The sequence below is a fragment of the Meleagris gallopavo genome, chromosome 13 (genome assembly GCF_000146605.3).
Source record: "Meleagris gallopavo isolate NT-WF06-2002-E0010 breed Aviagen turkey brand Nicholas breeding stock chromosome 13, Turkey_5.1, whole genome shotgun sequence".
NCBI lineage: Eukaryota > Metazoa > Chordata > Aves > Galliformes > Phasianidae > Meleagris > Meleagris gallopavo.
In genome coordinates this window covers 4,024,435-4,048,850 of record NC_015023.2, presented here as the reverse complement: position 1 = coordinate 4,048,850, position 24,416 = coordinate 4,024,435, and the positions used below count along the sequence as shown (strand labels likewise).

Sequence of the window (24,416 nt, the reverse complement as noted above, 5' to 3'; positions counted from 1 at the left end):
AGAAGAACCTCATTGTTCTGCGTCACATCATTCTTTCAGACCTGAGCAAAAAGGCATTCTCGCGAGGTCCAAAACAAAATCCTGGGAATACGATTTTGTCCATAATGTGCTTCTCACAAGCTTGCTATGGCTGATTTGGCCGAATGGCATAAAAAGGCCTTTTTATTAATCCCAGCTGAGCCCAACTCCGTAGAAGGATGCAACAAATCCTGTGCTAAGATGAGTGGGAGAGAATGGCCCTTTGGGAAGAGAACTGTCAAGCAAAGAGTGCCATAAGAACTGTAAAAAAGGGCAAAAACATTCAAGATAAAGCATACGAATCAAACAGCCTATGCAAGGATACCACCTCCAAATGTAGTTTGGTTTAGACTTGTTTTAGCAAGAAAGACAGGCCCCTCGAGTGCAGTGATTTTGAACAAGAAATCAATTAGTGCTAATTCCCAGGGAAGTGGAACCAACCAAAGAACTAACCAGCTTCTCGCTGACAGAAAACGAGTTTGCCAAAACCATGTCACTTTTCAATTAAAAGAAATACAACTGATAAAACTAGAAAGCTTCCCCTATAGAAACAGAGGTAAAGTGGTTTGGGGAAAGGGACAGCAAGTCAATTGAGCAGGAGACATGTACAATCCACAGCTGGAAAGCCAGTGATAATTAAGGGGTATAAGTGGGGTCACAGGTTTTGTTTCTTCTTTTGCCTCCTGCCCATTGCAGCTCCCTTTAACATTCTGAAATTACTTGAGCCTTTTCTGTTTTCTCCAGGTCTTTGCTGTCCTCTTGCTGTCTCTGTTGCTCATATTCACACTCCACTTCCTCTTCTGTATTTCAACACCCAGTTGTCTATTATTCAGCCTTAACGCTTCCTCCTGGCTTTATTCTTTCTTCTTGCCATCTTTAACCATCACAATTCCCAATCAAACTTCACCATCTTGTCTGCAAAATACACTTTAATTAAGGTGCAAACCAACACCATCGTATCTCGCATTTAAATATGCTGTGCTATAAAAATAACATCGGAAGTATCTCCAAAGGCTATGGGTTCAGCACATTGACCTGTTTTAAGTTTGTTTAAACCTCAGGAGCACTTGAGGAAGGTTCAGAGCCTGTGCATCCTGTTTGACATCAAAGAGACGTACCCCACAAATACAAAAATTATGCATGAGTCTCCATTCTTACAGAAAAGCTGAGGTTCTGTGCAGGTTGTTGGGGTCCCTAGATCCAGTGGTGTGATAGGTACTAGCTGCAGAGGTTGATATGTATGGTAACAAGCTCTCAAGAGTGAGCCTATTTCATTAGCTGGATTATCATTAGCTAACTTATCCCAGTAAGCGTGACAATTGATGTAGCTCAAAGTTTTACACAGTTTTTCTGAAAAGAGATGGTTCCTGGTGAAATACTGACATAGCCTGGATTTTAATTTGCATCATTGATGCCTTTGGTCAATTATTTTAGAAACTTCTTTGAAAGAGGGGGAAAAAAGGTCCATTCTACTCCAATAAATAATATCTGGGGGGAAGGAGGAAGAAAGGAAGAGAAATTAGGATCATCAAAAGGTCAGGTGCCTCCATATAGCAAGGGAAAAGGAGCAAACTAGCAGACTTTCAGATCTTTCCAAGAGCTGACCTTTCTAAAGGTGTGCTCAGCATGAAGGGGGCAATACCTGATACAGAGACACACTTCTTCCTTTAAATAAGAATTAAATCCAGCTAACTCTCAGGAGATATTGCTAATCTAACCAGCCGTCAGAAATCTTTGGGCCAAGCAGATATAGGTGGGTACATTTCTCTGGAAAAAATTAAATAAATAGGGGTGCTTCAAGGAAGAGACATTGCTCTACTGATCTTTTACGAAGCAGCATAGCACACCAGCTTCAAACCCTGTAACAGGTCCATAAAAATGGAAAGAATAAAGAAAAGGGAATGTCACTTCTCTACCTACCCCTGCTGATGGCCAGGGGTCTTGTTCCTGTGGCTGAACTCAAGGCAAATCCATTCTTATGGCATACAGTGTTGACTCAGGTGTTGTAGACTTGGACATTACACCAGATTTCTTTTGTGAAAGAATTAATTTCTCCCTCAGATGGGAAACAAAAATAATTTGGGGCTGATTTGTTGCTGAACAGATGTGACTATAGATGTTCCTATATAGAGGCAACAGGAATCTCTCAAAGGCTTGTAGTGAATTCCTTGCATAACCATTGGATTTGCTGAAATGTCAAGGTGTGCTTAGAGTTCCCAGGTTCATGCAACACATACTTGAAGCATGTACCCACTGAGTTATAATCTTTGTTGACTGCAACACTTGCCACTTCTTCCAGATGTTAGGACAAACCCAGGCCTCACTGTGGGAAGGCACCACACAAAGTTTATCTGCAGAGAGGAACATGAAGAAAGTCCACTCAAGCCAGACATAATTCCAGCCATATTTGTGCTGCAGTGACATCATATAAAAATCATATGACACCCCCCATTTTTGAGGTCTGGATTCTATCTTTGCAGCATTGTCATCGATCTTTTGTTCTACATTAGGCTCTTCAGCAGCCCATTGGGACTGATTTGTCAATAATTTCAAAGGTTATTCAAACATTCAAGCTTTATTGTGATTCTTAATGGGCTGTCTCCATAGAGCAATTTAGAAGCGTGGGAGAAAGAAGGGTAGGCAGCAATGGAGAAGAGACAGTTCTGGACTGGTGTCAGCATTGCTGTAACGGTGGGTGCTACCACAATTACACCTCGTATACCAGAGACATCATGACAGATCCATGCATATGTTAGACATACCAATGCTTTCAAGAAAGGCACCAATAGTTATTAAGATCCAGGCAAACAGAGAGCACAGAACTAGCCAGAAATAAAAATGTAGAAAGAAAGACACAACCAATTCCATACTGACACTCAGGAGTGTTGTGTTCTCAGTAATCTGGAGAATGGAGTTTGGCATTCTCAAATCTGTTAAATGAAAAGCACGAGGTTCAGGAAAAAATCCTGCAGTCAGTTATTTAGCATGAACTTAGCAATGCCTTCTTGAAGGGTGGAAAAAACATTCATGACAAATAGCAAACCCCTGGTGAGCCCATCTCTCTGAGAGCCTTACCTTTAAAAGCACATACAAATACCTACATCTGTCTGGTACTAAAAATTCTACAGGAATTTGACTTAATTATTATGTCAACTCATCTGTTAGAAATCAGAAATAACCATAGTAAAGTTAATGGAATTAAGTCAACATAAATGAAAGGTGACTTTGGCCCAATGGGACCCAAACCACTAAATGAAAAGGCATTTGGCTTTAAGACACACATCTGGAAGGGGCTGGAGAAGAGATGAGAGTACAGTCTGGCTGTATTCAGGAGCAAGGTGAAGTGTCAATTCTGTCTACTAAAGAATGTTCAAAGCAGGAACTTTGCCATAGCTCCTGGCCACACTAAAGGCAATGACAGTACTGTCACTGAGTTTATCAGGCCTGATGTTTCATCTGAAGTGCCTTTTTTTTTTTTTAAACATAGTCTTAAGCTAGAATATTTCATCATTTGAGAACTGCTGGATATAACAGTTATGTTGTGAGGAACTGAAGATTTTATCTAAGCCATACAAATACTTTTAGAAATCACTCTAAGAATTTTATTTTTAAAATATTTATTAATATTTATCTGTTGTGAAAACTCAACATATCTGTCAACCAGACTGACTATATGTCAAAGTTATCACTGAATGACAAGGAGCTGTCCATGAAAGAAGTCTTTAATAAGTATGAAAGCTTCTATAATAAAACAAATGAGAAAACTTGTTATTAGTAAACAAAAATGTACCTTCTTAATGCATTTCTCATATTCTATTAAGTGACGTTTAAAATAATAATTTCTGAAGTGCCTGATGTTCCCCTTCCAAGTAGGCATATACAAAAAAAATTCACGTTCAAGACAGCATCATTCCACCGGTCAGAAAAGTTTTGATGGGAGAGAGCAACAGGCCAGTATCTTGTACAGTGAATATGCCAACAGTGGCTTCAAGTTTGCACTCCTTATAACACATATCCCTTAACCATGAATGGATTTTACCTTTCTTTGGGTAAGGACCACTCATGTGAGTAAAGACATCAGGAAAAAAGGGGACTGTCATAGGTAGAGAATGAAATTACAGATTATATATCTCATAATATAGAACTGCTGTTTTGTATTTTGCCATGAGATACATTTCTATACTTTGCATTAGTAGTGCTAGGAGAAAAGTTCTTATCTCTACAGATTTGAGATGCAAGGAATGTCTCGGCCATCATGGAAATCTGAATTGTCAGATGTATTCACAAACCAAAAGTGGGAAAAAAAGACAAGAATAACCCAGTATAAAACAGATGAACAATTCACTCTGAAACATTTCAATTCTGTTTTAGTTAGTTTAGGTTTTTCATCTGAACTTACAGGTCTTACAGGTCACCACCTGAGCAGATTTCAAAAGTTTCCCCCCAGTATTTCAGAGACAAATAAATGCACCTTTATCTATAAACTGGCCTGTTTTGATTAATCAGCATTTTCTGATGAAAAACTTTTCATCAGCAAATACCAAATCAGCTCTACAATTTAATTGCTACTTCACAACTTGAAGAAGTTTGTGATAGATCTTTCTTTTTTTCATTAGAACTAATCAGTGAAATTCAGCTTGATTTGAAACAGATGCTGTAAAAGTAGAAATCATAATATTTGTAAAGACTAACTTTACATCTCAAAAGTTGCTTTTTTCTTTTTAATGTCACTTTTCTTCTTCCAACCAGAAGGAGAAAGAAGAAAGAAATCCTAAAAATGCAATAAATAATAATCAAAATATTCTTTAATTGCATTCTTCAGCAAGAGACTCAAACGAGAGACAGTTGACTGAATTTTCATGCTTTTTCCTCAGAAAGATTTAATTCCCAAAACTGATTTCTGGATTAAATATTAAGAAATGGATATCCTTGGAAGAAAACTTAGATGAAATATGTGCAGTGACACTGATAGGCCCTTAGCACAGGTGCCAAAGGACATTCTCCATCCCATCTAGGTGACTTTTTGATTCCTCTCATCCAGAAGGAGTGAATTTTTATCAAAACGACTTAGCACAGTCCATTTACTTACTAATGTCAATACTGCTTTTTACCTCACTTTGTTCTTCTAATTTACAGAGACAACATAGTCGGGGTAGTTGTACTTAGACTTTTAAGGGTTTTAAAAACACTGGGACAGCAAAGTGAGATCTATTACAGTTGTGGGAAAATACTATGAGTTACAGCACAATTATCACCATTGCTAGCAGCATCGTCATGTAGTTAGGATGTAGCTTACATTAGGTAAAAAGGCTCAAATGCCAAATAGAACGATGTACCACCTATAAATCCCCACACATCTTCTCTTATTAGGAAAACTCCTTAAAATTCATACTTGATAAAGTAATAAACTTGGTTGATGTATAAGACCTCACATACCAACTGCTGAAATACAATGAGGGTTGTTAAAAGAATAAACCTGTTGAATAAATCTGCTATGTAAAAATTTATCTCAATGTTATATATAATGAAACCCTTCTTAAACAAAAACCTGATAAAACAATAAACCTGTTCAAAGATTAAATTTGTGGCACTCCAGGGCTATACTTCTCTGCTGTATTTGGAGCTGCCAGACAACTTTCAACCTGTTTAATTTCAGCAGTCGTCCTGTTACACCATTTTTTGGCTATTCTGTTTCTACCAGTCCTCCCCTTGTAAAATCTAGGGATTGTCCTACAGTGTGAGTGCAATTTGCTATAAGTTTTGCCAATGAAAGTTAAAAGATTAATTTTTTCTTTTTTTTTTTTTATACGTATGAAATGCTTCTCCACATGAGTAACAGTCACTTGTTAGCTCATTATAAAGAAAAGGAAGAGAGTAGAGATGCAAAGAGATCTATGTTGCAGAAACACCAGAGTGCCCAGAGCAACTGCTCGTCCCACCCTGGACTGACAGAGAATATCTGCACAATCTGTCCCTGCTAGTAATGATGTCCCAGTGGAATAGGGGAATGTGAAGGAAATTTTAGTATTTTGAAGTGGCAACCGCTATGCTGCAACATTAACCAGTAAGATTGGCTCTTACTCATAAGATTGATGGTCTATTTGTTTGAACAAAAGCTCATGGGTTTTTGCCCTGACTTCATAAAACGACATCGTAAGCAGGCAAGAAGCTTTCCTAAAAAAAAGAAAATAATAATAATAATTCAGAACATCTATGACTATATCAAGCATCTGGAGTGTTCTTTAATAGTGAGTAATGATATTTCTTTTGTCAGGCAGCTGGCACCTTCTGCCTCCTGGCACCCTCTCACATCACTCTTACTTTGAAGGCCTTTGCTAGCTCCCAGCACCCTCTCAAACCTCTCTGACTTTCTACCTCTGCACTCATCACCTGAGAAATGAAAGCGAGTTGCCACCACCAGGAACTGCAGTCTGTAAGGTGATTTCAACTAGCAAGAATTGGTTTTGCACTAAGAAACCCCTTTCCAGGTAAGCTGGAAAGCGTACTGGAACAGGAGCTACAGATCTATTGGTTATTTAATTTACTAAATTACTTTGTAGCTAAAACACAAAGATGCTGCAGGCTGCCAGACACCTCTCTTAGGTGTTGCAGCCTTTCAAAGCCTGACATCAAAGAAATTCCCTCTGCTGCTGCTAATCCAAGGTGGCAAGCAGCCTTCATGGCATCAGAGCTCTGCCCAGAGCCACCCCTGCCTCAAGTACGAAGCCTTACTGGGTCTGCAGCCGCCTGCACTCCCTCTCCATGTGTGGATGGACATGTTATGCTGTTATAAGAATGAGGCTATCCTGATTAACATTATAAACTTTTTTTTTAAAATGATACCCCAATTAGATGAGATTGTAGGGGGAAAATGCTCAAGTAGCTGCATTGTTCCTATAAGCTTTTTTTTTTTAAAAAAAAAAAACAAAACAGGATCCATCCTCAATCTCAGGGTTGCAAACAGCAGATGTAACTTCAGTCCTGATGGTGCAGTGGGTTTCTACTTCATCCCATCCACTTCTTCCGAGTGAGATCTGGGGGAACGCAGGGCACTGGTGCCTGTGCTACAAGTAGGGGAATAGCACTGACAACTGGGCATTAAGCTTCCCCCATGTCTGCAATGGAGGTGCAGATAGAAATGAACTGTTTGAAAATTGGCATCGGGTGCTGCCAGTAATATTCAGGATTCATCATTTTATTTTGGCAGGGATTTGTTTCACTGTAGGAAAGTATTTCCAGAGTCATCTTCTACTGAAAAATGTAAGGTACTTCCAGAAACAGCAGCGAACAAACCAATTAATCCTCTCTCGGCTCCTTAAACAGAACTCTAACACAAGGCCTGCTTCCCAGAGACAAGGTCACTCCCCAGGAGCAGTTGGGCTGGCAAAAACCCTGCAGTACAGCAGAGACATGCTTGGAGCTGCCTTTACTCCAGCTCTGGAGCTATGAGCCTACCTATAAGAACTGATCTGGAAGGAACTGCAGGGACTACCTCACTGACAGCAAGCACCAGGCTCTGGATGTGATGGGAGCTAAGCATCGAAGATCAGCCCACACACAGAAAAGCTCAGATCCAAGACCTTATCAGTTCTTGACTTCTATTAAAAAAAAAAAGTCCCCTTTCAGAGGTACAGAGGACATCTGCCACATGCCAGCTGCTGCTGTTGTCATTAGCAGTGCTGGATCACGCAGGGACAGCTCAACTCCTACTTGCAGGAGTTTGGTCACTCCCCTCCCATCACCAGACTCCTGTTAGCATCAGTTTGCACCACCCTAAGTGGTCTTTCTCACATATTTTCATGCCCCTAAAAAGTCCTCTTTCAATTGCCATTCATCTTCTTTCTACTCTCCGCCCCTTGAAATCTATAGTACCCACTTTGACCAGTGCACGCAATTCTTGCACAGCGATGCAGAAGAGGATGGCTGGGCAGCAGGCGTGACTCTGCATGGGCAGCACAGGCCCAGCTCCACAGGCCTGCTGGTGCCCAGCACCTCGCTTCACTCAGCCACAGCTCTACTACTGCCTCTTGGCGCTACTAACGCACTGCCCAACCAGCCTCTTCTTTCCAAATAACTTAAAAACATGCCCAGGAAGGAGTGGATGCCAACAAGTCCCAGGCTTTCTGTGCTCAGGAGCAAGCCTGAACGCTGCTGTGTAGCAGACAATCAAACCAAGAGGATAAACCCAGAGTGTTTGTGCAAGAAACAGGGAAAGCTGTGAGACACTGGAAGTTGCACAGAAATTACTTAACGCTCATTGGCATGGCTGAAGAGACAGTGCTGAGGACATTACAGAATAGAAGATGATGCAGCATGATGTTGCCAGTGATGTAATGCCTATCATGCCTTTTGGTCTCTCACAGTCCTCTTACTGCTAATGAGAAATAAATGTTAAGACGTACCACTAAAATTATCAAGAGCAATTAACAGTGATAGTATCTGTGTGTCTCCATAGCAATTAGGAAATGAATCAGGCTGCCACATCACCGTGCAGGGCTTTCCTTTCACCTTTCCCTCCCTGCACTGCCCTGGGCTCCGCAGGGCCGCTCACTTCCACCTGTGTGCTCTGCTCTCCCCTCTGCAGCCACCGGACTCAGCTCAGGCACAGTGATCTGTAATCTAGCAGCCATTTTTCTGAACATAAGCAGCTTGCATTTAAAACTCTCCTGCTCATCTGTCTTCATTTGAAGACTGGGTTAAAAAATAAAATTAATGATTGCTATCAGAGAGAAGATGAGCAGCATCACCAGTGAAAAGTAGCACTGCCACATTTTACCAAGGCTAACATTTTTCACTGGCTGGAAATGGCTGGATATACTTGTAAACATTATTAAAAATAATAACTTAATGTTTCCTTCCTGTGACTAGCTAGCATTAGCAAGGTATTTTCAATTAGCATTTCCTCCAAGCATTGTAGGTCTTTTACTTCATTTTATTTAAAAAGGGATTTGTTTTCTAATTTTTTTGCTTCTGCTGTTGTCAATAATAGAATTCAGTGGAATGGCTGTGGCTTTTTCCTCCCATCACTTACAGTTTGTAAGCCATTGAAAGGGAATGTATGCGTTTGATTTTATTTGCTTTAGCATAGCTGTCCAAAGAAAGAAGGAGACATAAGTACGCATTTCAATCTACTGTATAATATTATGCATGGCTTTAAAATACAAGTAAATAGCATCATGCACTTAAATCAAGTAGTTTTATTTTTAAGGAAAATAAACAAATAAAACGGTAAAATAATATAGGTATCTTTGTATTAAAAAAAATGCGTTATGAGCAAGAACATTCTGAAATCCTTTAGTCAATGTTTAGCTCTCCTGTATAGAGGAGATCGTTGCATTTCCAGCTCTTGCAAGCACCTTCTTGATGGAAGAATCTTACTTCATTAAAAAAACCTGTACATATATGTTTTTGAATACTAAATTGGCAAATATTATTGCAAATGCAAGGTTGTATCAGGGGTTTGGCAGCCTCAAGGTGATAATTTCCTTCAAGTTCAGCAGAAAGTGGGTGAATATTTCAATTGATTGCATCGGGCAATTCTCTATTCATTTAATCAGATTAACATATAACTTGCATATTCAACACCAATTTTACATGCTCTAATTGTATAATGTATAAAAAGCTGCAATGCAATACAAAAACCTGCACAAAATACTGTATATATTGGTAAGCTTTTAAGTAACACATACATATACACACAGATTCAACTAGCGTAACCAATTATCTGCTTGTATTGATAGAAAACAAGTTTTGAATAGAAGAATGCATCAATTCCTCATTTGGAAACAAAGATGCATGCTCTACGTATAACATGTTCATCAATTCCAGAAGAAAAATGATTTTCTCTATTAATATATCTGCTAATTAAAAATTTACTTTTTAAGTACAGAATGGAACCTTCAGTGTCCTTAAATATTTTATAAGCCTCAAATACTAAAACTCGGTGACCCATGTAGTAGTTTACAACTGCTCTTAACACAGGGCCTGATTCACAAAGCCCTTAAGTGCTGACATTTCATTGACTAGTCACAATTTCTAATGTGCTAGCAACAAAACAATCCTGGAATGTAAGAATCATAAACTTAGCTTATCAGTCCTTCATTCAGAATTGCTTTCATAAAAGAATTATCAATGCTTCACTCACCTACACAACGGTAGCATCAAACAGCCTCTAACACAGCTACAAAAAGCCTGAGAAGTCAAAGGGTGTTTAACCATGATTAAACATATTTCATACAATAGCAATCTCTTCCCAGGAAACAAAAGCTTGGTATGCCACCATAATTAGACAAATGTTGTTAGTTAGAAAATGAATGTCTAAACACAAGCTAAAATTAACTCAGCACAACATCCTAAATCCATAGTTATTCCATGGAAATGGAATTATTGGCATATTAAACCTTCACATTTACTACACACAACAAATATCAGCCTTCTCCTGCAATCCCAGGAGGAAAATCTATCGCACCAATGCTGAGGTCCATTTAAAGTGCATATGTACATAAAGGATTGGGCCCTAAATCTGTACAGACATTTACTTTTATATTCAGATAATGTGTTATATGGAGCCGGTACAATGAAGTCTTAAAGTGAGACCGAGCATAATAAAAATAGTACAATAAGAATGGCAGTATGTGGCACAAGCAGTACTCGGTGCGCAAACACTCTAGTTGTTGCATCAGAATGTAACACGATTTGGGGCTGAAATTAAGGTTGTTTAGCAGTTGATCAGCAAGATGGCTCCTGAGTTGTGCAATGAATGTGTGACATTGTGCACTGTGAGCTGGACTCGCTCTGAGTCAGTGAGGCTCTGGCTCCTACGAGCTCTGTTTCTACCCCTCTTGGAGTTAATCCTGCATTTCTGTAGTTTTAACAGCAAACAAACAAATTTTTGTTTGAAAATATGCTTAAAATATATGTGTGTATATACTGTGCATACACACATTTGTTTCCACACTTGCCATAGAGAGAAAACCATTTTATGGCAGGTATCCAACCCTTCACATTATTTCTCTGGCAAACGTTAAAATGTCTGTCAACATCATGTAAACAGGCTGGCAGGGAATTTTGAAGAAAGAAAATGAAAGCTGCCATTTATTCTGTGCATGACACCATTTCAACATTTTTCAAAACATTAAATGTTGAATTGCCATTTAAAATTTTGAATCATTCATCAATATGACATAAGGTGGCATGCATGTCCTTATAAATTCAAACAGATCAATCCCAGAATGACCTACTAAAAAGCAATCAAGAACCTCAAAGCATGTAAAGGTGCTATAAACCATAGCAGATAGCACAGGGACAGGATAATGCTAAGCAACACATCTGGTCTTGATCCTCCATGCAAAGACAAAGGTGGTTCAGTTTTGCAGAAGTATTAGCAGTTAGAAGGAGACAGTAATTTCTCACACCAGCGATGGAGTTTCACCAAAAAACTCTTCCATTCTGGGAACCTGTTTGCAAAATCATATGGCTTTGCAGGGTAGCAGTCAAGAGCCACCAAAAATACAGAGAAGCAGCCGATGGAGACAGCGCTCGCACAAAGAAGTCCTAGCTGGCCTTCTGAAGTGCCTGCCCTAAGCTGGACCATGGAAACCCAAGAGTGCTTGGGTCTTGCTCTATTTTCATTCCAACACTTGCGATTCTCAAAGTTTTATTGAGAACTTCAGCAAGGAATAACATTTAAAAATTCCTCTGAATCCATCCTGCTGATCCTAGTGATTTGTTGGGCACCTCACTGTTTGTTGTGTGACAAGTTGGACTTTGGACAAGGTCAGCTCTTGAATCTTGATTATGGTTTTTTTTCCCCTTGAGCCAGAAGACATTGATTTGTACATCTAGTTTACCTTGTTTTCTTAGCCATTTGTGACACACTACAACAGTTCCCATCGAAAAAAGTGTCATGTAAATAAATTACAACTTAGGACGTATACATTAAATAATTTTATAAATGAACTTTAAAAATGAAGGAATAAAAAATGCCAGTCCAAGCTTCTATGGCTGCAGTGATTATTCTGATCATGTTGTCATGTGTAATGAAGCACAGTCCCGTCATTAATCAAAAGAACCAATCAGATAACTAATTTAGGCAATATTCTTTACCACAGGACATGTCGGTCAGTAAAAATGCATTAAAATAGCAAAAGATCAATAGCAGACACTAGGGACTCTGTTTACAAACTAGTCTTAAACTTTAGGGTATTATATTCTCAGTCATACTAGGCACCTGTGCGGGGCTGTTTTTTATTTAAAGAAAAATATGTAGGATAAATACCGATACTTAGTTTTCAGTTAATAATGTGCAGTAGAAGTGGTATTAATGTCTGTGCTATTTAATTTTTTCCATAAAAACATATTTAGCTGCTTTCTAAATACACTAAACAGACTGATACTGCACAGGAAAGAATTGCAGGATCAGGATTTACGTATGTGTATCTTCAATACCTTGCGTGGAAGCCCACATCAAACAATACCTAGCAGACACTATTTATGTCCTGCCTTGGGCAGCCTTGTTTTACATAGCCAATACCCTTATTTAAATGCAGATTGAAAGGACTTGTCACTAGCAGGGATATACATTTTCTTTTTTTTTTTTTAATTTTAAATAATGAGATTTTTTTTTTGCAAATTATTGTAATCACAAAGGGTACATCAAACTAGAAATCTCTCAACAGCATTGAATCCTTTCAAGAAGGGAAAAAGAAAAAGCAAACAGGGTCTTGAACAGCCTTAGCCTGAAGTCTCATTGTGCCCTACCCAGCAGCAGTTAGCCTAGAGAGCCACTTATGTGCTGATCACAGCACAAATCCACAGTGGAATTATAAGCTCCATAAGTAGTCCTAACACTTAACCAAAACTATAACAAGTCACATTATTCAACTTCTGCAACATATGTGAACAGGGGAGCACTAAAATACCTATATGACATCTTCATGAATACAAACAGTATATTAAACAGATGCAACATTTATGTAATATCTGGGAACACACAACTTATTTCAGAAATATTCAAATTTCCCATTCCACTTTCAGAAAAGCAGGCCTGTAAACATCACTGCAAAGGAGAAGGCATTCGAGCACCTTCAGAGGTGCCACAAGCTGGCTGATATATGCTGATATTTTCTTCCATTTCTCCACTGTCTCTTCATCTTGTCAAGCCACGACTTTCTGACTACTCAAGCTAAAGGCCATACCTGCATTTGCACATCCAATCATACTTAGAATTCAAGAATTTCAGACACAAATAGTCCACTTGCTCGATTTACACCTATCGTCTTCATAGCATTCTACACACTGAGGTTGGTTCTGTAACATGTAGAAAAACACCTCCACATTAAATTTTAAACTTCCAGGCCAGTAGGTTCGTGCAATGTCTCCTAGCTCTTGAACAGGGCCTCCCACCTCTCCTCTCTACGTTGCACATCTCCTGTGCCATATCATCTGACAGCCATCTCATTTTTGAGTAGAAGAGCACTGGTCTACTTAATCGCTCATCAACCCAGGCAGCAACTGCACATCTTCTGGGCTTCCTCAGCAACTTCTCCAGTTCAATAGCACAGCAAGTCCTTCCAAGAGCTTTGGGGGGGAGGGGGAGGAGGCTATAAAAATGAAATCTGTTGGACCAACACCAGCAAAACAACAACGTACGTGACTGGCATGAGGACCAGATGACAGCTAGGAATGAGCCCCTCTTTCTTCAAAAACCCTGGAAGTAGTCTCATTGAAAATGGCTGTAATGCTCATATGCTTAACAATAAACATATTCTTAAGCATTTCAAGTGTGACATTCAACAAATGAACTGATGGAACATTACTGCTATTTTCTAAAATACACATAGTAGTAATTGCTTTCGGAGGAGCAAGGAAGCAGTTAAGAGCTTTTTGATCTGATGAAGATCCTTGTACTCTTCTGCTGTTTCAAAAGATTCCACAAGATAATACTTGATTTTTTCCTCAAAAATTCAGGACTTAGTTTTACAGTACATAATTCAATTACTTCCTTCCAGCCAATAAAATAATCTCATTCAAACAAAATCAGAATTACTTCTTTTTGGCTTGGGTACAGCATCTTTTGTACCCAGCTAAGCAATCTTCACAGTGCTTGGCAATAATCCTGCTTAGAAGGGCAGGATTTAGAACAGATGCAGACTTTTCCATGTCGGGGTGCTACCGAGTTCTCTGTTGATTAGTAGGGTGCATAATTGGGTATGACAGAATATAGATTTCTGGCAGAAAATCATTTCTAATGGGAGAAGCCACTTGCTGTGGACACCCACTTCAATTAAAGGTAGACCAAACCTCTACGTTCGCACGTTAACCCTGTGACTTCTCCCATGCCCACTCTTTCTGCTTTTAGGACCCAGGAGTCATAATGCCTGATTGTACGTTAAATTTAGAAGTGGAAACAGGGCTTTGCCAGAGAAGAGTGCACTGAAGCTATCTTACATGCAGTGATGACTTTGATCATAGAACATTATGCACACACTCTATGCTCGATATATGTACTAAGTTTCAGCTGTGAAAAAATTCAAGAAAATTAATTTGTAAACTAATCATTGCTGTGGATGTGCAATGTTGGGGTAAAAAAAAAATAATCAAATCTTTTGATTTTCCCCTGAATTTAATGGCCTATTTAATCACCTCAGTATGATCTCTATTGAAAAACCCACTGTTTCTGTTGGTTTAAATAACACCTGCTCTCTTGCTTAAATATAATCTACGTAATTAATAAAAGACTAGTTTTAGAATAAAACTAGGCTAGTTAAGACTTGCTTGCTTTAATATATTCATTTACTTATTTTTGATTAGACAGCACTTTCACCTCACCTTTAACCAAATAGAAGGGTGAAACATAGTGCGTCTTACAGACAGACCCGGACATACAAGGTTTTCAGATGAGGCCCTGTTTTAGCATGTGGTTATCTCCTTGAAATCAGCAATAATCCTTATGTGTTTAAGGTAAGGCACAGGCACAAGTGCTTCATTTGATTAAAGCCTGATTGATTGTACTAAAGCTTTTGATCTTGGCCTCTTTTAAAAAAATAAAAAACAGGTAGGTGCTAGACAATTATATTTACAGCACGATGTATGCCACTGTTGCTACTTTGCAGGAGGGATGAGATAATCTGTGATGAGAGCCATATGCATTATGTAGAGCCATATGCATTATGTATTGCACAATTGCACTAAACTTCCGAGTCTATAGACAGCAGCCTCCAACATTTACTCCCATTACTTCTTAGCACCTTTTCCTTGCACAACTGGTTGCACTCTAGATCTTTTCACAAGTGCCTGGACTACAACCACCTCCAAGACTCACGTCTAAGACTCTGCAGTTCACAGAGTAAAAGACGTCAGCCACTTAACTCTACAGAGCAGTAGTACAAACCAAGATGTGAGACATAGAGCTGAAATTACAGGGGAATTTCAGGCACAAAATGCAACTGCTCAAACTAGAATTTAGCCAGCACATTGAGATTTGCAACCATCTTGCCAAAATAATGCAATGAGGTGTGTGTGAACCACAAGTAACCATGACCTCAAATTTATGACTTATAGGCATGCTAGTGTGCCATTCCCAGCAATACTGTCTTCCCACAGCACCACACTGGGCCATTTGGTCCGTATAAAGTCCAAGAGGCAAATAATGCCCTTTTTTTTTTAAAGCAGCATCACTACAGGAAGAGCAGTGGCCCTCCTCAGAGGTCCTGTACTGAAGTAATGATGCCTCATAGCTTGTGAGAAAAAGCAACGTCACTGCATTAATTGTCATCACTGCAACTACAGCATGAAGACTCTGTACCTTCTAAAATTATTTTTAAGAGACTGATTTTATCTAAAGCTTTTAATAAGCAATGCAGTATATTTTTGCTGTACTCTTAAAGACAACAATAACAAACAGATAATTCAGAAAAGAAATATTAAGAGTGATGTAGGCTACTATTTAATTCTTTATTACATTTACAGTTAAATTTATGCCCTAAAAAAATGTAACTGCTGTGATCTCTTTCGTATTAAAAGCATTTCATGATAACAAGTCTAACATTTGCCATCAAAATGTTTTTAGATAAATTCAAATCTGTTCCATTAAAAAAAAATATATATGTTTCAAGGAAATATTTGCTTTCCTTTCAAAAACTGTTGGGAAATTAAAGAATCAAAAGTGTACCACAATAAAAGAAAGTACTTTTTTTAGGAAGAGTCTTGGGGAAAACAACAAAGCATAGTGTTGATGCTTTCAAGAGATGACAGAAGCTCTCCTTCCTCCACAGCACATCCTACATTTCCATCAGAAAGCAAGCAGAGGACACACTGAGGTTAGGAAATGCTGGCCCAACCCCTCGGGCTGGTTTGGCTCTTTGGGGTGTTCACAGTTTGTTCGCACAAAAGTACAGACTGACATTTTGCTCTCATTTTGATGTACATTTTTTGGACTACACAAACCAAGCAAAGCAACTAAACTCTGAAAGCTTAAGTAAGTCTTTCAGTTGTATTTTTGGAGAAGTTTTGGTATCTAGCCGACAGACTGAAAATACGTGTTTTCAAATACAACACAAATGCTGCAGCTCACTGACCTGTGAAACAGTGGGAATATGAAGAACAGCGAAGATTAAACCACTTTAAATCCCTCCAGCTCTCACTCACACTGCACACTGAAGGAAAATACAAGCAGTTTTGTTCGCACCAAGTTCTGTCCTCACTTAGAGAGCAGTTCCATGACACGTACAAACTGCAGCATACTGGATGGTTATTTTGAACTGTGCTATATCTTAAACACAACACTTTTTAAAGTTAAAGGAGTCTGGTTAACTCAGAGTTCCAACTGACAGAAAAGTGACAAGGTCCAGCAGAAACAGATGTTCCCTGCAAGTTGCTTCTTCCATCCCACGCATTCTTCAATTCCACTTGGCACATCTCCCAATATTTTTTCCTTCATCTTTAATGCAATCATAGGAAAATGTGATGCTTATCTCACAGCTATAAATTTCATATAATATTAAGGAATGTCACTCATTAAACCTAAGAAATGAGACCATGATAATGGTATGTAGTTTTATGTTAATCCATTTCTAATACTCTTAGTCTGAGCACCCTCTGTTCTTAATACTCTGCTCAAGGTAGATTGGCATGCAAAAAACCTACTGCACTCTGTTAGAGACCCTTCCTCTGCGGGCAGGCTGGATTCTCAGAGACAGAAGGTATTTTTGTAACAGGAAATCGGGCTAATGGTTCGTTCCTATAAACCCAACAACTAGGATCAACCAAAACCACAAGTCCCTGCAAACTAGAACTCGTCTTTCAGGAGAGTATTAGCATACAGAAGTATCAATGCCCTGTGGAGGAATCCTAAGGGAATGTTCCCTAGTGCTTCAGTACGGAAAGAGTTTAGATAGAAAGATCCCAACCAAGTCATCATACCTGCTTAACTTTAAAGCTTTAAAAACAAAAGGGAACATACATGTATATATATTATAACAGCTTAATAACTCTACTCTAACTACAAATTTATTCAGATCTTGTACTTGCATTAAAAATGAACTCTATTTTATGTTGATCATTAACTAAGAATATTTCACACTAGAGATTTGTCATATTAAGGAGAATTGAAACCACTTATATCAATTAATTGTGTTATACATAATCTTTACATAGATTACCAAAAATAATTTAAGAAAATATTAAATACAAATTCTGCAAGGAGTCATGACCCAAACTCCTGTCTAAGTAATATTTTAGGATGAGGAAAGAAATGATGGAAAACAAAACTATTAGTCAAGAACTGATGGTGAATTCTTCAGTGAGTATTCTCTAGTGAAAAATGCAGTTTAACACTACTTATATGCTTCATGCAAACATGTCAGTGTGCTCAGGGACATGTTGGAAATGGAAGGGCTGCTGTCAAACGTGCCAGCAAGTGCAGGAAACAGGAGTTCTACATGTGGCAGGGTGAGAAGCTGAAGCTAATTCTCCTTCATGCCAAAAACAGTTGCTTGGGGGGTTTCCTTTCTCTATTCATGCTGTTTTTGAAAAAATTGGAAAAAGTTTTTTTTCCTTGAGTACTAAAAACCTCACACAAGTCCTTGATATTGCATTACATCTCACTTCTCACTTTCTTTTCTAAGACCACAGAAGACCACAGCATAGTCAAGACAGGAGACAACATGCAGCACAGCTGATGGTAGGCACAGCCTCCCTTTTGAGATCTGCCCTAAAAGATCATTTACATTTATACAACTGTTAAGACATTTTCACAGAAATGCATATTTTCTACATATAAGAACAGAGCTATAAGATACTTTGTCTTTTGTACAAGAAAGAGTTGCTTCAGCAGTCTGCTTGGGTATATGTGTCTCCATCGTGGTGTTTTGACACAGTACAATGCCTGCCCTTCACGTACTCTGCAAATAGCTCAAGTACTTCCTCAAAGGAGATTTCAATATAGAATTCCACAGGATGTTATAGGAGACAATTTTTGAGTATAAGCTTGGTACAACTGATAAGAAGGATTTTGACACATTAACTACCAGTTTTGCAAGCAGTAAGTAGACCCATAGATCTACTTCTGATAACATTATACTCCTCTCAAAAAGGGATGAATACTTCTGATTTTGTTTGAGCTCCACAATCACCAAGCAGTCCATATAAAGAATGCCTTAAAGAAACCCATATCATTTCTTTACCCTGAATAACTCTCTGCCTCAGTGTTATATCATCCTCACATCCATCATTACCCCCTGCCTTTTCCATGCAGGAGAGATTAGCAATAGGGGAAAGCCTGAGACATTTCACAAAATCCTGAAAGTCAGACCCACGTGTGCTGCCAGAGATCTCAGCATGCTGCAAAGGCAATTTGAAAATTTGGGTTTGGAGATGGGGCTGTTAAGCTCCAAAGTGATGCAGAGAATCAGTTAATTACCAAGCAATGCAAGGCCTCCCCACCTCTTCCTGTCACCGTCCCAGTGGGAAGCAGGAGGACACCAAAGCTCCTGCAAGGGCACAGCTCCCAGTTTTGGCAGAGATGAGCCCACATCAGCGCTGTCACACCAGCAGCATCTGAACTGCAGAAAGCAAGGGATGGCAGCCACACCGTGGAGAGGGAAGGGCTGTCCGTAGCACCACCAAAAACAGGGAACTCAAAGATAGGGCACGCTAAGTCAGAGTGTTACTTTATTGAGAAAAGTGACAAACAGTGAAAACGTTCATTAACCATTCTGATAGGATTTTTATTGTTGCCTTGGGGTCAAAACTGAAAACGAAACACAAAACTTGAAACATTCTGGAAAACTTGTTTCTTTAACTCCTCTGCATAGTAAGCATCCCTTGCATTGTCTGCCCAAGAGCAGGCCTCAGAGTCATGGCGCCTGAATTCAGTGTGGCACCAGAGGCCAGCTCTCGGCCCCTCTTCATCAATTCCCCTAGTTTTGCTGAAACTGAAGATTACAGGTGTGTTATACTACAATTCTGAGCACCAAACTGCAAAATAAAGGCAACCTTTTATAATAGGGACAGTCTGGGTAAATCATACTTCCTATGTCCATTATAGACCAAAATCATGCTGTGCTTTAGAATCACACTACACCAGCAGCCAAAGTGTCTTTTGTGTTTTTGTAAGTAATTGCAAAATTGCACCTGCAGCCTTTTCATCTAAAAGCTAAAGATTACTCTAATGGCCTGACCACCGCACTTCTTATCAACCTTAGCTAAAACAGGAACTTTGTTAACAAGCTTCCAGCCTCAGTGATGTAGCTGCTGGATGGCTGCACGTGTATCATGAATGTTAACCAAACATATCTCATTCACAGAAAGCAGAATGAACACACCCACAGACATACAGAGAAGCTATATACAGATAATATCCCATTCTGCTTAGTTTCTACCATCAGTACAACCAATAATCATGTAGCTCTATAAATACCTGCAAGCTGACTTCCAGAAACTAAGCGCAAGCCACAGAAAAGGACGCTACAAGGATTGACCACCAAGGAAGGAAACACACACCACAGCCATGCACAGCAGTGCTGAAAGAAACCTGAGGGCTAGACATTGAGCTTTACCCAGTTTTATACATTATGAAAAGAGGAAAAAAAGAGGTATTGAAGAAGAGAGCAAAGAGGATACAAAGGATGACTATTCGTCTGGAAGTGGGCATCAGTGAGCCCCAGCTCACCCTTTGGTCCTCAACTTCCCTTCAATCTGTCTGCTCGAAGCAAATAGATAAAACCAGAAAAGTACATAACAGCAGTCTTCATTCAAACCACTGCTTGTTTACTCTCTGCCATCTACTTTGTCTACAGCTTTCTTTCAAGTAAATCATACAATTACTCTTTTCCACCCACTCTACATTTTAAGTGACATTTGATTAACAAATAAAGTAACTTAATAAGAAAACTATTGTCTCAATAAGTACTATTACTTAAATACATCTAATTATGTATTTAATCAGGATTTAAGATATCCATTGTATGATAACAAATGCAAAAATTAGTTTACTTAAAAGGTACTTATTGAGGTTTAACTTGCTACAAGCTTGCATATCTGATAAGCTCAATTTCCTTCAAATTGAGTTAATGAAACAAGTGTTTCAGTCCAGGTATATCACCTGCAGTCTTTCTATGAATGACCATACATGTCACAAACATGACTGTTTTCATGTTATGTGCCTCAGTGCCTTTCACCTGAAAGCATCAAAGCTGATTCCTACCTCTGGCCCACGAGTCTTGCTAGTTTTTTTTCTTTTTTCCCCCCTATCTACTGGCAAGTGAGAAGTGCCAAATTCAGAATTTGTGGTCTGCAGGTAGTGTCAACCTTGACGAAACAGTTCTCATTCATATTCAGTTCAACTTTTTGTCCTTTTCCTTAATCTTTTCAGATGATAGAAATTCACCCAAGCTGTCCCAGAGCTTGCGGGGAAGCCAGAGGTCTGCCTGGGAAGGGTCCCTATGCCCAGGTCTATTCCTACGCAGATGTAAAAGCAGAAAAATCAAGCTCTCAGATCAGGGCAGGCATTCTAGTGTGGCTACCTTAGAGCTGCAAGCACTGGCAGGCAGCCAAGAAGCCATGCAGGTGACCTGGCAGGAAACCAGACAGATTTACAATGAAAATCTGCTTAGCAGGCTAGGTTCTCTGGGAAGATTCATTGAAAGCCAGATGTTTTCATGAAATGTTTTGCTTTTGACGAATCGGCATTTTCTGATAAAAAAACCCTTTCTATCAGAAAACTTCCCCTGAGCTCTGCTGGCAGCCACTGCTGAGAGCAGTCCCCAGGGCCTTGCAATCTCCTGGGCCTCCTCCACCACTGGGAGGATCTTCTGTGAGTGTATGCTCCCAGGCACCAGCAGCCCACCATGTACCCAGCCATCTCAGTCAATGAACCATGCCCAGCCTTGCCAACAGGTCCACTGGGCTGCAGGTCTTCCTGCCATGTTCTGCTGTCCAACCACTCACACGAGAACCAGAAAGCAGCTCAGAGAGCTGCTCCTGTCTAAGAAAGCCACTCCTCACAAAAATAGACACAAAAGCAGAGGCCTGAAGCACCAGTTGAGTGCCCAGAGCTTCTTTCAGAAGTTATCTCAGAGTGGCACAGGAGGCAAGTGCATGAGAAGTGCTACTGAACACTGGCTTAAAGACAACTTCAAGGCAAGAAATGCCGTATGACTTTCTCTCAGCAGCAGCCAGGCCCACTACTTTGTTCCTGGTAGTGCAGTAAAATGGCTTATATTAAATAAACACCAGGACTTCCGAAACTTCATCTCTGATATTATTTTAAAGGAGTTCAGGCTGAGAAAAGCAAAGTCATTTTATTCTCCAGACATAGCTATCTTACAAATCAAAGGTAATTCTTTTTTAATATACAGAGTATTAAAAAACCCTCTTGAATCCATCACATTTAGAACATCTGTCCATCCCAGAACATTAACACATATTCTAAATACATTGGAATACCCAAATAACTCTGTGTCAGATGTAACACTTCCTTGTGCTGGTGAAATCCAGATGAAATCCATCAACTTCAGTAGATTGCAGAGTTAGAGGTCTGTAAGTAAGGAAAAAACTTGGCCCTGTGCTTTAATTAACATTTTAAATCAAATCTGCATTTGAAAATGTTCCAAAATGGAAAGAGGTCATAAATAACCTTGGTTTGCAATATTAGGCTAGAACATACTTGTGCATTCTTTGCTTTAAAAAGATTTGCTTTTTATCAAATAATGATTATGCCCATGCTTAAAGCGATTCCCTTAAATTCTTTGGGAAGGTTAAATGACTACTGAATATTAATATTTCCCCTTTAGTCAGGGCTGCACAACAATTCCCAACAAAATGTTAAGGACAGTGGATTTGGAGGGCTACGTCATTAAAAGCCACGGTTGTTATTCTGCTTACATGCTTGTTCTGTGGAGACCGTACTTTCAGTAATAAATAATGTTTTGAAACAAACAGGTGACTTCTGTAAGAAGAATCGACAGTATTTTTTGAAGGCAGCGGTTTCTGTAGAAACCTTTCCTCTTTGTCCTCTCCTATCTGCAGGGTATTGACAGCTCTGACAAGACTTTGATTATCTAGTCAGCAGGAGCCTGAGACTTGTCACTTGTCAGGTGCGAGCCGGCAGTCACGCAGCTGATGAAACAATTGAAAGGAGATAGGCTGAGCATGAGGAGGATCAGGGTCATCAAACCCAAAATGTACGGCTGTCTGCTAAGGGGATGGCTTACACCCTCATTAATGACTCCAATAAGGCAGGAGAGGGAAGCAGGGAGGAGTTGAAATGGAAAAATAAGAAATGCACATGATGCAGGAGATGTAGTTGCCAGCATCTTTCTTGCCCAGAGGTGGTGAAGAAACACCCAGCATAGACAGCACCTATAGCAGCAGAAGCCCCACACTCCCAGTGCCTGCTCCCAACACCCTGGGCTGCCCCTGCTGCCACCAGGCAGGCAAGTTACAGTTAGACAAAACTTCCGCCTGAGATCGAATTTCGGGTGCAGCCAAAAGATGATAAGAAGAATTTCATGGTGGCGTGGGATTTGGACAAATGGAAACATTTCAGAGGGCTCCCTTTCCATCTGGGACAGTTAACACCAACTCATACAATTGCCTTTCAACTGCTTCAAATGTTAGGAGGAAATCTTGGCTGTGACAGATGCCTTTGTTTCTAGAACTGAGTGCACGGGGTGAATTCCGCTCCTCATGGCCATTGCGGTCCCCACACCATTAGGGACAACTGCCCAACAATGTGTGCTTCGAAACACAACTTTGCAACAGGAAATCAAAGAGGGGCATTTGCTAATCCAGGCTTAGTCAAAGAGGGCAATAGAGAATAATAGCGCTTGTCTTGCAATTGGCAGGACTTAACAAAATGCTTTGTGGAGAAATGTCTGTAATCCATAACTAATATCCTCTCCGCATATATCGCGCACAACTAGTGGGTCAGTTGATAGGAGATTATCCTAAGAACATTTCACACAAAACTGGATTAGCACAAAATGCTTTGCACTGGAAAATCATTCACAAACTTCAGCTAGTGTAAAACCCAAGATGATTTTTTTGGTTGGTTCTTCTCGCATTATACACTGTCTGTTTTTCAATGATCTGCATTAGTTAACTATTCATATTAAAATGTAGTTCAAGGTGTGCTTCGCAAGATTTAACAGGAAAAATAGTGCTGCCCGGAAAGTCTCTTTTAAATTTAAATGACAACATAAATTATTATACACATTTAGTTAATGCCACAGGAAAGATCATGAATATCGAGGATGAAATCTGTCAGCTATACTCATGCAAGCCTGCAATCATTCCACTGATTTCCAAGCCTGTGCTGACACAAGGCCACTGACAGCAAAGTTTGGGCTGCCACCACTGAAAAGTTGTGAACTGCATTGACTTGTTTGTCTGAGCTCTTGGGAAAAAACATTGAAGCCTGTAGGTTCAGGAGTTGTCTGCTCTTCCTTAGAAGACTGATCATTGGTGTTCATTAAGCCTTTGGGATATTTAGGCATGAAGTGGAACACCCTGCTCCCAAAGACACCCCATATCATACTGGACTCTGAGCACCTGATGGAGCTGTAGGTGTCCCTGTTCATTACAGTGGACTTGGACTAGATGACCTTTAAAGGTCCCTTCCAATTCAAAGGATTATATGATTTTGCTCTGAGATAAGTAGGCAATGAAAATCCACAAGGAAGAATGAGCAAAGACATGGAGAAGAGAAGGCTGTGTTCTTGGAGACACATAAAATCAATAAGTATACAGATGCCATAAAGTATAGATGATCAACAAGTATACAAAAAAGTTAGGCTTAGTAACATTATCACACTAGAAAAGATAATAAAAAATAAATTGAAAGAATTGAAAGTACTCACCAGTGTTGAAGGCTCACAATAAACTTCACAAGAAGTGAT

General features: G+C 39.5%; 1 long non-coding RNA gene across 1 annotated transcript; it reads right to left on the bottom strand.

Annotated features, from left to right (window-relative positions):
- Positions 1-353: 353 nt before the first annotated feature.
- On the bottom strand, positions 354-24,416 carry LOC109369768. The gene is made up of 2 exons (XR_004161146.1): positions 24,378-24,416; positions 354-933 (listed from the first exon to the last, which is right to left on the bottom strand). It is a non-coding gene; the product is annotated as an uncharacterized LOC109369768 (long non-coding RNA).